The 12,776-nt window shown below is 45.2% G+C and overlaps 1 protein-coding gene across 2 annotated transcripts in view; it reads left to right on the top strand.

The window, feature by feature from the left end:
* RASGRF1 (Ras protein specific guanine nucleotide releasing factor 1) overlaps nt 1–12,776 on the top strand; it is a 127,017-nt gene that overhangs the window by 40,331 nt on the left and 73,910 nt on the right. The gene's annotated exons all lie outside the window — the stretch shown is intronic.

Genomic DNA, 12,776 nt, shown 5'->3' with positions numbered 1-12,776 from the left:
TCCAGATTCCATATTCAGCCCGTGAGGGGAGATGACATAGCCCAGAAACTGTATCTCGGAGCGATGGAACTCGCATTTCTCCAGTTTAATATATAGGTGGTTCTCCTTCAGCCGTCTTAAAACCGTCTTGACATGTTCCTCATGTTCCTGCAATGAGTCTGAAAAAATCAAAATGTCGTCCAAGTATATGATCACAAACTGGTCCAATAGATCCCTGAAAATATCATTGACAAGGTGTTGGAAGGTCGCTGGCGCGTTACACAGTCCAAAGGGCATTACTAGATATTCAAAATGTCCATAACGGCATCTGAAAGCTGTCTTCCACTCATCCCCAGGTCGAATACGCACTAGATTATACGCCCCACGAAGGTCTAATTTGGAAAAGACTTTTGCTTGGCGGACTCTCTCCTTTAATTCAGGTATTAGCGGTAGAGGGTAGCGGTTACGTATGGTTACCTTATTAAGTCCCCGATAATCGATGCATGGTCTTAGTGTCCCATCCTTCTTTTTCACAAAGAATATAGGCGCCCCAGCTGGCGAGGAAGAAGGGCGTATGAAGCCCTTGGCCAGATTTTCATCGATGTACTCTTTTAGGGCCTGAAGTTCTGGTGCAGCCAGAGGGTAGACATTACTAAAGGGGATCGCTGCCCCGGGAAGGAGTTCAATAGGGCAGTCATAGTGTCTGTGTGGCGGGAGCTGGTCCGCCTTCTCCTTGTCACACACATCAGAAAATTCCTTATAGACAGTTGGTATCCCCACTACCTGTATAGGAGATTCGGCCTTCAAGGATGTAGAGATTGTCTCCGTAGCAGACTTCTCCCTTGTTGGGAAAGTGATCGCCTTGGTCTCCCAGTTGATGGTTGGGTTCTGAGAGCGCAACCAGGGAATACCTAGGATCACGGGAAAATGTGGAGAAGAGATTAATAAGAACGACAATTGCTCCTGATGATCCGGCTCCAATAAGATCGTGAGAGGTATTGTCTCCTGGTCTACAGGGCCAGAGATTAGGGGTGAGCCGTCTACTGTCTCCAAATTAATTGGAGAAGCCTTCTGACAAGACTGAATGCCATGTTCCTTGGCAAAGGAAATGTCCATAAAATTGCCCCCCGCCCCTGAGTCGATCATAGCTGAGCTGGAAATCCATCTTCCAGCACACAAGATTTTAATAGGGAGGGAACAATGAGAGCTCTTTTCCTTCACTTCCCCGGGGGGTGTGGTCATAGCAAGCGACTGAAACACTGCATCTATAGGCAGGCTACACTCAGAAGTGTCGGATTCCGTATCACTGCCATCCAGCTCCCCAATTGCAGCTACCACTTTGTTCTGACGTTTAGGACATTTTGGGCAGTTAATCAGGAAGTGATCTGACTGGCCGCAATAAAAACACAAACTCTCCCGAAGGCGATGTTCCCGGCGTTCATTACTATCACGCCTCTGAACTGAGTCAATCTGCATCGGTACCTCCTCCACACCCCGAGATGTCTTACCTGCAGTTTCTTTGGGAGGAAGGGAAAAATTAGACATGCGGTTATACACAGCCAGCTTTTCCTGCCTGCGCTCAGTAAGGCGAATGTCTATGCGCACGCAATGCTGTATAAAAGCCTCGAGCTCCTGTGGGGATTCTGAGCGGGCTAATTCATCCTTTACCACGCTGGACAGGCCTCTCTTAAAAATGGGAACCTGTGCATAAAGGTCCCAATTAGTATCTACTGCTAGTCGCCTGAAGTCGGTCGCATATTCAATAACCGAGCGCTTGCCCTGGCGCAAAGATAGCAGCGCGTTCTCAGCAGAAGCGCGACGATTTGGATCGTTAAACATTAATGCCATGGCGGCCAAAAAATCATCCAGCACATTCATGCGTGGGTCACGAGACTCGATCATAGGATTCGCCCAAGCAAGCGCACGTGAGGTCAGCAGCATGATTATACATAGCACTTTAGAACGGCCCGTTGGGAAATGATCAGCATGGATGTCAAAGTACAGCATACATTGGTTCACGAATCCACGAAACTTGTCGCGGTCGCCATTGTATCTAAATGGTGGTAATTTAGGAAGGCTAGGTGGTGGTACGTGCCCTGCAGGCAAAGTCACAGGTCAAGCCCCCTGAGCTGCCATCTGTGTACTGATGTCCTGGAAGTCTTGTCCACACTGGGTCTCCAATCCAGTCAATCTGCTTTCCTGTGCTGCAACTCGAGCGTCTAAGTCCTGCAGGTTCTGCCCAAAACCCCGTTGATTACGTTCCACGCTTTCAACTTTCTTTTGCAGAACATTCATATCCTGCTGCAGGGAACGGAGCATGGTGTACACCTGTTCCATCTTGCTGTCTGACATAGCTCCTGCAAACCCCTCTTTTTGGGCTGGAGTATCCTGTAACAATTATAGTGGATACTACAGGGGTTTCTTGGCATGAAGCACAGTCACAGCAGAGTCCAGAGTTAAGTGAATCGAGTTTATATAAGAACGCAGCAAAACCATGCGTGCACAGTGTGAACAAGGCAAACACAAAAGTCAATAAACTGCCGCTAGAGGTCAGCGGCCAGTTGCAGGGTATACGCCTTTCAAAGTATCGAATGCTTGGAGCATAGTTTAGAAACAAAGTCCAGAACGTTATAGCCGGTCGCTATGGAAACAGATGCCGTTATCAGTACGGTATAGTTCTCAGAAAGTCTATCCAGTAGGTACCCTAACCCTGGTCCGGTTAGGGCACGGCAGGGCCGCTGAGTCAGCCGGAATCGCAGAACCACAAGTAGCAAGCACACGGTAGATTCTTTAGGACGGAGCAAACAGTAAGTCTCACCGATCAGGTGGCAGCAGGTAACGGGACAGCAGAGCAGCGGAGACAGCCAGTGGCTGTGGAGCGGGCAGCAGCAGGGGAGTGCAGTATAGTCTCTTGAAGCAACCACGAATGGAACAACCTCAGCAAGCTACAGCAGCTGAGAAGCCAGGACAACCCAGTACTCAAAGGAACACAGGCAGAATACTCCAGCATTGATTAATGACTGGGGTGGAGTCTTAAAGGCAGCAGACAGGAACACATGAAGGCCAGACCACCATCTTGGAGAAGGGCAAAATTCCAGAACATAGCAAAAGTGTCCAGAGTCCTGACACTGGGGTTCATTGTGTCTGCTGAAGGGTATCGCATGGATCCTAATAAGGTGCAGGTCATTGTCGAGTGGGTTCAACCTTGTGATTTGAAGGCTCTGCAGCATTTCCTAGGATTCGCCAATTATTATCGTAAATTTATAAGGGGGTTCTCACAGGTGGTTAAACCCCTCACAGACATGACTCAAAAGGGGGCCGATATCAAGAATTGGTCAGCCGCAGCGATAGCGGCGATTCAGTTTTTAAAAAAATGTTTCATGTCTGCTCCGGTTCTTATTCAACCGGACCCGTCTGAACCATTTATTGTTGAGGTGGACGGGTGGTATTGTCCCAGGGACCCGCCACGTTGACCAATTTGAAACCTTGCGCCTTTTTCTCGAAGAAATTCTGCCCTGCGGAGAGAAACTATGATGTTGGGAATCGAGAACTTCTGGCCGTAAAGTTGGCCTTTGAAGAATGGAGGCATTTTTTGGAGGGGGCTGTCCATCCTATAACCGTAATTACGGACCACAAAAACCTAGCTTACATTGAGTCAGCTAAAAGGTTGACTCCCAGACAGGCTAGATGGTCACTTTTTTTTTCCCGATTCAACTTCTCGATCACTTTTCGGCCAGGATCCAAAAATGTCAGAGCTGATGCCTTGTCACGCAGTCTAGATCCGGTGTCCCCCCCGAACCTCCATCCTCCATTCTTCAGCCTGGGGTGGTGGTGGCAGGTGTTTCTAATATGTTGGAACGGGAGATTCGGGAAGCCCAGTCTCTTGCACCTCCGGTTAAGCCGGTGGATAAACTTTTCGTGCCAGCTCAGTTTCGTCTGAAGGTCCTCTGGGAGTTCCATGACTCAGTTCTGGGTGGACATCCAGGGATCTCGGCTACCCGGAAGGCCATTGCTAGATTATTCTGGTGGTCTTCTTTAGCCTCTGATGTTGGGGAATATGTGTCTGCATGTGATGTTTGTGCCCGTGCAAAACCCCCCCATAACCGGCCGGCCGGGGAATTGGTACCACTGCCAATTCCTGAGAGACCATGGACTCATTTGTCCATGGATTTCATCACCAACCTTCCCCCCCTCCAAGGGTAATACCGTCGTTTGGGTTGTGGTGGACAGGTTTAGTAAGCAGGCACATTTTGTACCTTAGGCAGCTCTACCTAATGCGGAAACATTGTCCAGATTGTTTGTTGAGCATGTGATGCGGTTGCATGGAGTACCCTTGAATGTGGTGTCTGATAGAGGGGTGCAATTTGTTTCCAGATTTTGGAGGGCTTTCTGTAAGAGGTTGGGTATTGGTCTGTCCTTTTCATCCGCTTATCACCCAGAGACTAATGGGCAGACCGAGCGGACCAATCAGTCTCTGCAGCAAATTCTGCGTTGCTTGACCTCAGCCCGACAGGATGGTTGGTGTTCTGTGTTACCGATGGCCGAGTTTGCGTTTAACAACCGCATTAACTAGTCTACGAGTACATCTCCCTTTTTCTGCAATTATGGGTTTCATCCTCATTTTGGAAAATTTTCCCGTTTGAACTCTGGGTGTCCTGGGGTGGATGAGACTATCCAGCGGTTGGAGGAGGTATGGCGGGAGGTCCAGAGTAACATTACGAAGGCCCAGGATAAATTTAAATTTTTTGCAGACAAAAAACGATCCGCGGGACCGGTGTTTCAGATTGGGGATAAGGTATGGTTATCTACCAAGAATATAAGGCTCAAGGTCCCTTCTGCGAAGCTTGGACCTAAGTTTATAGGTCCCTATGAAATTACCGAAGTGGTTAACCCGGTGGCTTTTCGCTTGCGTCTCCCGCCATCTCTGCGGATCCCCAATGTTTTCCATAGGGCCCTTTTGAAACCTGTGAGGTCCGGTGGGGAGGGATCATCAGCTTCCCCGCCACTGGTTTTGGTAGACGGGCAGTCTGAGTACGAGGTGGAGCGAATTGTCGACTCTAGGTTGGTCCATCGTGCCCTTCAATATCTGGTACATTGGAAAGGCTACGGTCCTGAAGAACGGTCGTGGGTTCCTGCTCGATCGGTTCATGCGGATCGGTTGGTCCGGGCCTTTCACGCCAAGTATCCTGAGAGACCTGGGGGTCCAGAGGCCCCCCATTGAGAGGAGGGTACTGTCATGATCCAGGACGGGGTTTCGTTTTGGCCAGTCCTGGTCAGACAGGGGGTTAATTATTGCTGCCTCTCTCTGGCAGAGGGCGGCTAGTTAATGCTCACTGGACCTAGGTCCGGTGTCAGTTATACTCCTGCCCTCAGCTGAGTTAGTTGACCTTTTGTGTACGTGTGCCTTGTGCCTGATAACTTGTTGCTTGTTTGGTTTTGATCCGGTTCTGTCCCTGTTACGAGTTCTGCCGGTCCCTCTTGTACCGCACCGCCCTCTCATGTATGACTCTCTGCTTGTGACTTTGACTATTCTCTGCTCGATCCTTTGGTACCGCACTGCCCTCTCGTGTATGACCTCTGCTTGCCTGACCTGTGTTTTCCTCTCCAGTATTCCTGCAGTAGGTACATTACATCATCTGCAGTAGTAGGACACTAAGCCCCGCCCCCTGCAGTCACATGATCTTAGGTCCTGGTACTCCTTACTATTTTCCGTACCTCAGGTCCTGTCTCTTTAAACCTTCACTACCGTATTGGGCCCCGTGCTCTCCCGCAGTGTGGGTAAGTCACCCTGCTCAGCCGTGGCAGTTGCCGACGCTGACAGGATCCTGACAGTTTGGAGGCCAAAAGGAACTGCATACCACACAAAAAATTCCATACCAACAGTGAAGTTTGGAGGTGTGAACATCATGGTGTGGGGCTGTTTTTCCGTGTGTACAATACTTTTTTACTGTGTGTTTTCTCTTTATTACAGATAACTTCATATACATACATCTATGGTTTGATTTATTTGCCTGTGTGTCTTAGATAGGTTGTTACCGACACCTGATGAGAATTTCATGTTAATAGCACATTTAGAAATTTATTTACTTTGAAAATTTGTGATATGTTAAATACTTATTTCACCTGCTCTATGCTCCTAGGTGAACACTTTAATTTTCTGCAGCAACTAAGGCTGATTTAACGCATCCAACTATCACAGCCAAGAAAAAACAGTGATGTCTTAACCAGCCTCGAGTCTCCTGTCTGAAGCTCAACAGCCTCATAAGCACATAAGGAGCAATTGAATTAGAGTCAGGAGATCTGCAACCGGTCTAGACATAGCGGTCCATACTTAGGCTGTGACGGTCGGATGTGTGAAACCAGCCTCTATCTATGGAGCAATTTGCCTTCATTCCGAGGCTCCTGCTTCTCATGTCTGCTGACTTCTATATGCTTACAGATCCAGGGCATGTGCAGTTTGCCCAGTATTTGTGTGCCCAGTCAATGTGTGGTTAAAGGGAAGCGATTATCAGAAAATGTCCTATTGTTTAAATCAGATTTTTGTGTTACATGTATTTTGTAAAAATATTGGTCATAATATTACATCATGATCTTTTTTACTTAACAAATGTAGTCATCTTGCAGTTTTCCCACTTGTCTTTAGGACTTTTTTTTGACTCTTACATCCTGCCGTTTCAGGGAGAATTTTCAGCAGGCTCATTATCTTCAGAGGCAGGATTACAATGATAGTTAATATTTATTTACACAGTTCATAACAAAGGATCCACCAATCACAATAGGTGATTTCACAGCTGCCCTTGCCCCCCACCTAACCTTTAAAGTGACCTTTGCACATGCTCACTAGATGCTTCAATACAAAACATAGGTGTGGAATCTGTTTATTGTGGCGATTGTGCATGTGGATTTCCTAAAAAGACATCAGAAAGTTAGTTAAAAAAAATCCTCACTGTCCATCATGAAAATGGCAAGATTTCTATTTTCTTATTTGAATACAGATTGTGATATGGGAAAAAAAACATAATGTAAAAAATATATATTTTAAAACAGGACATTTCCTGATGACACATTCCCTGTAATGCTCTATTGTGTGCAGTGTTACTGCGCTGAGCTCTATGTACTTTTCATGTAGTGCTCTCTTTGTGTTGAGATAAATAGGAGGAGGACATGGTGTCATTGGGATGTGATGTCGGTGTCACAGCTGCTGACACTTTGATGTGTTAATGAGAATTATTTGATATTACAAGCAAAAAACTTGAATATTTATGACGATATTTTGTACTTTTCTTAAACAATTGCCATCATTAACCTGTGAGATACTGGAGCAGTATGCAACAGGTTTCAATCAACCAAATCCTGAACTAAACCCCTAAGACAAAGTTCAGATGAGTGCTAAACTTTGCGGACAAAATCTGGACATAGCTGGGTCCGTGAGCAGGGGCAGGCGCTATCTACTATTTATATGTCCTAGTCTGGTCCGTAACAAATAGACAGACTGCTGCAATTTTATTCCATGTGGACCTGAGGTCCATGGGCTAAATATTTCATATGTAGTGTATATTCTGTCCGTGTGTGATCCGTTATGTAGACGGAAACCCCATAATTAATCAATTTATCAATTGATTAGCCAATGAAAACCTTTGTGTTGCATTGTGACGAATACAAATAATCACATAATCCAGTGACTCAGAATATGCCCCAATAAAACATCAGCCAGATTTAGTATGCCCGAGTTAATGTCCATTTTAATGTCTTTCCAATTTAAGGTTTGGCATTCTTTGCTGATTTATCACGTAGTACATTGTATATCTGAGCACTGCCGGCACTAGGGGGAGCTAACTGTGTGAGTTTACAGTAAGCATTGAACTGAGAATCCTCACAGTGTGCTGTGTGCAAGCTCTGAGGATTTACAGGTCTGCAGTCACATAGAGTGACTGCAGACGTGTAGTTTAAACTGAACCTGTCAGCAAGATTTTGCTAAGTAAACTACAAACATTTTCACATTGCCGCTATTATTCTGATTAAAATGTTACCTGGGGTGAAGAAATACATCTAGTGGTTATTGTGTTATCAGTGTTAGAAGTTTGCAGGTAACGATATGGTCGTGCTGTGGGGTGGAACTGTAGGCAGAGTCTTATCTTCCTGCTCTAAGCCAGAGAAACCAAGGAAAGACTCTGCCCACAGGCCGCCTTTAAGCACAGACAGGCTGTCTCTCTGTCTTGATGATGAGGAACATATTTGTGCTTCAGGGCAGCCTGTGGGTAGAGTCTTTCCTTGGTTTCTCTGGATTAGAGCAGGAAGATAAAACCCTGCCTACAGTCCCGCCCCAGAACACGGGCATATCATTAGCTGCAAACTTCTAACAGTGATTACACAAGAACAACAAGACGGATTTCTTCAGCCCATGTATCATATTAATCAGTATAATTGGGCCAACCTGATAATGCCTGTAGTTTACTTAGCAAAATCCTGCTGACAGGTTCGCTTTAAAACCGGACAGAACCTTTAAAGGGAATCTGTCTGCAGGTTTTTGCTATATAATCTGAGAGCAGCATTTTTAGGAGCTGAGACCCTGATTAGACTGATGTGTCACTTTTTAGGCTGTGTGGTGTTATTTCAATAAAATCAAGGTTTTATCAGCAGGAAATTAACACTACTGGACTTGGTGTCCCATGCCATCTAGTCTTGCTGCTCTGTATAACCCTGCCCCCACCACTGATTAGCAGCTTTAAGCCTATGCACAGTGTGAGGAAACCAGATTACATCTTAATTACCCAGACAACCATGTTTAACAAACCAAGAAGAGTTGACCTTTTATCTGTATGTTGGCTTTTGGATGTAAGGCCGGTTTCACATTTTCGCTTTATAGCGCAGCGATGGCCTGCGCACGGCCGCCGCTAAGCCCCGCCCCCTCCCGGCTCCCTGCCCGCCTCATCCGGTCATCGCCGCCTACTAGCGCACATGGACGCTTGCGATCTGCGCACCCTATCTTTAGCATAGGGTGCGCAGATCGTGCGCTGGCCGTGCGCTAGCAGGATTTTGCCGCGCGCTGCCCACTTTTGAAGGTGCACCCGTGTGCGCCGAACGCAGCATGTTGCATTTCGGCGCGCACGGCGCACCTTCAAAAGTGCGCAACGCACGGCAAAATCCTGCTAGCGCACGGCCAGCGCACGATCTGCGCACCCTATGCTAAAGATAGGGTGCGCAGATCACAAGCGTCCATGTGCGCTAGTAGGCGGCGATGACCGGATGGGGCGGGGCTTAGCGGCGGCCGTGCACAGGCTATAAAGCGCAAATGTGAAACCAGCCTTAGTGTTGTTTTCCGGTGGGTCAAGAAAACAGACTTTTGTTAGTGTAAACCTGGAATATTGACTTGTAAGCTGGTATGTGATATAACATAGTGTGCTCTTATCCTTGTGAATAGTGAGGTCTGCTGATATGCTAATTATGCATTGTGTTACAGAGCCAGTTTGTTGACTTCGAAAGCAGAGAGGGAAAATCTGTGCAAATAGTTTAAATATTCAAGTAATGCTACTTAATCTCATCAACATTGTTCCCCTTATATCTGTGATGTAAGACTGAAGGACACTTGTTAGATCTAAACACAGGTTACATGCCACTATATATAGAGACTTTTTCTTCTGGTCAGTGTGACTCCTCAGGATCTCAGCTAAGGGTACATCGGACCCGGCTGAAAGAATACAGGACTGCGTCATTGACCATAACTGAAACCCCAGAGACGTCTTAAAGAATCCAGGTTGGAACAATCTGTTCATCTAGCCACATACCTCACCGCTCTCGTTTAGCTTCCTAAGCTTGTCGTTGCCTCCTCACAGTGGGGGCCCGCCAAAAGTGGGGAGCCACTGGTGGGGGTATGCAACACTGGAAGCGGCTCTAATTCTGGTGAGTCAGCGGAAGGGTGAGACAGTGTAATTTGAACCGTCTTGGGTATTTGCTGGGACTGTTCTGCTTGCTATTGTTTGTTGTGGTTCAATAAAGTATTGACACACTGTTTTACCCTCATCCTGTATTGTCTGAGTAGTGTTCTGCCCACGGGGAGCGAGTGCGGACGTTCAGTGGTATGAGCCCTGGTTATGCAGTCTTGCTAAAGACAGCTGGGCCAGGGGACAAGAGCACCCACTGACCGCCGTTTCTCCACACACAGTGTACACAGAAAGCAGCCAATCAGTGATGTGGGCGGGGTTATACAGAGCTCAGCATTCAGAGAACTGCTAGATCCGAAGCAGAGAAACCTGTTGGTCTTATAATTTCGATTACCTAAGGGCCTACTGGGTTTGTATTTTATAATGGAATAATGAATCACATTGGAATTAAAATGATATAATGCTTTTTGTGTTTGAACAGGATCAACTTACATGCTTGGTATAAGAAATATTTGCACTTCTGGAGCAACTTTATTTTAGAACTGTGCATATTGTCATTCCTCTGTTATTCCTCCTGCAAATAGATTAATTAATTTAAAACTGTTCAATACCTTTCCTCTTGTAAGTAACTGGTTGCCCCACACTGTCATCAACATTTATCACACGAGTCCTAAAACATCTGGTTGTCAATATAATGTCACATTTCCCACAGAAACAAGAGAGATTGCACCATACACAGATAAAGTGTTAAAATTATATGCAAGTGTCTATTAAAATAGAGAGAGACAAAATACACAGTGTCAAAAATGTAAAAAAAACACATTAAAAGCACAATGAAAAAAGTAACCTAAGTTACCTAATAGGTGCAGAAATGCTGCAACATCAAAAACTCACCAAATCCTCATCAGGGAAATATAGTATTAAAGGCAACCTGTCACCAGGCTTACCAATATTACCTAAAGCCACTACCTTTACCGTCTCTTGTTCGCCCCCAACTCCCTCTGCAAATCCTAAAAAAAACATTTAATTATTGTAGCATACGGTGCGGACTGGTGGAAGTCGATGGTCTTCGATGGTGTTGCTTGTAGCCTCTTCTATTTCTGTAATTGTCCTCCCGTCTTGAGTGATGTGGGTGGCACGTCCTACGTCATTCACACAGCACCGCCAATCTCGCTACTCCTGTCCGACTGAGGACAAAGTCCTATCATTCGCATTCGGGCACTTATATACAGGTTGCTTGCCTTTGGTAAAAGAGGTGTTAAAAGTGGTAGTTCTGTTTTATATTGGGAAAACCTGGTGACAGTTTTCCTTTAAATAGTATTTGTAAAGAATTTCAGACTAGGTCCAGACATCATCTGTGCCCACTATATATATTTTTTTTTTCTGGCAGGGGGGGCTAAAACTGGGGTTACTTTCAGCAAGTTTGCACCCGACTGTAGCCACAGTCAGGATGGATTTTGAATCTTCCATCCACTATAGGTACTACGTACATAAAGTCATGGCAAAAAAAAGTTGGCATCCATGAAATTGTTCCAAAAAATGAAGTGTTTCTCCCAGAAAATTATTGCAATTACACCTTTTGTTATACACATGTTTATTTGATTTGTGTGTATTGTAATAACACAAAAGAAAATAAGAGAAAAAAGGCAGATTGGACATAATTTCATACAAAATCCCCAAAATGGGCCTGACAAAATTGTTGGCACCTTTCCAAAATTGTCTCCAAAACAATTGCTTTGTTTCAAGCATGTGAAGCTCGTTCAAACTCACCTGTGGCAAGTAAGGTGTGGGCAATATGAAAATCTCACTTGAAACCAAATAAAAAGGGGAGAAGTAGTCTCAATCTTTGCATTGTGTGTCTGTGTGCCACACTAAGCATGGAAAACAGAAAGAGAAGTAAACTGTCTGAGGACCTGAGAACTAAACGTGTTGAAAAATATCAACAATCTCAAGGTTACAAGTCCATCTCCAGAGATCTTGATGTTTGTCCACAATGTGCAACATCATCAAGAAGTTTACAACCTATGGCACTGTAGGTAATCTCCCTGGATCTGGACGGCAGAGAAAAATTCCAAAGAAGTTCAAGCTATCCTGCAGGCTGAGGGTGCATCAGTGTCAGCGCGAACTATGACCCCAAACATACTTCAAGAAGCCCCCAGAAATGGATGGAAACAAGGCACTTGAGGGTTCTTTAGTGGCCAGCAATGAGTCCGGATCTAAACCCCATTGAACACCTGTGGAGAGATCTTAAATATGCTGTTGGGAGAAGGCACCTTCAAATATGAGAGCCCTGGAGCAGTTTGTAAAAGAAGAGTGGTCCAAAATTCCAATTGAGAGGTAAGAAGCTTGTGGATGGTTATAGGAAGTGACTGATTGCAGTTATTTATTCCAAAGGGTGTGCAACCAAATATTAGGTTGAGGGTGCCAACAATTGTGTTCCGTCCATTTTGGGGGTTTTGTGTGAAGTTATGTCCAATTTGTCTATTTCTTTCTCTTTTTTTGTGTTGTTCCAATACATATAGAGGAAATAAACCTGTGCATAACAAAACAGGTGTAATTGCAATAATTTTTTTGGAGAAATACTTCACTTTCTGGAAAAATTTCAAGGTTGTCAACACTTTCGACCATGATTGTATGTTTCTTTGCAGGTAGTATCTGTATGGGAAAGTGCAGTCTGCTGTTCTTTCCCAAACAGTATGCAGACACAAATCAGCCACACAGAAGCCAAAAGAATACAATTTTGGCTTCCATCTTGGAATATTACAGTATAAGCTCCAGCTGTATAGTGTAGACCGCATGCACAGATCCAGCGTGGCCCTAACCCATCTCATCAATGAACCATCAATTCCTAATGAATCATAATAGACAATCAAATTTCTTACATTTGTAATTGTTCTTTTTCATGTAAATGTTTCT

This window comes from Dendrobates tinctorius, unplaced genomic scaffold (genome assembly GCF_039654945.1).
Source record: "Dendrobates tinctorius isolate UK_male_01 unplaced genomic scaffold, ASM3965494v1 ptg000022l, whole genome shotgun sequence".
Taxonomy (NCBI): domain Eukaryota; kingdom Metazoa; phylum Chordata; class Amphibia; order Anura; family Dendrobatidae; genus Dendrobates; species Dendrobates tinctorius.
The sequence above is the reverse complement of the archived record's forward strand: the minus strand, read 5'-3'. Positions and strand labels throughout refer to the sequence as shown.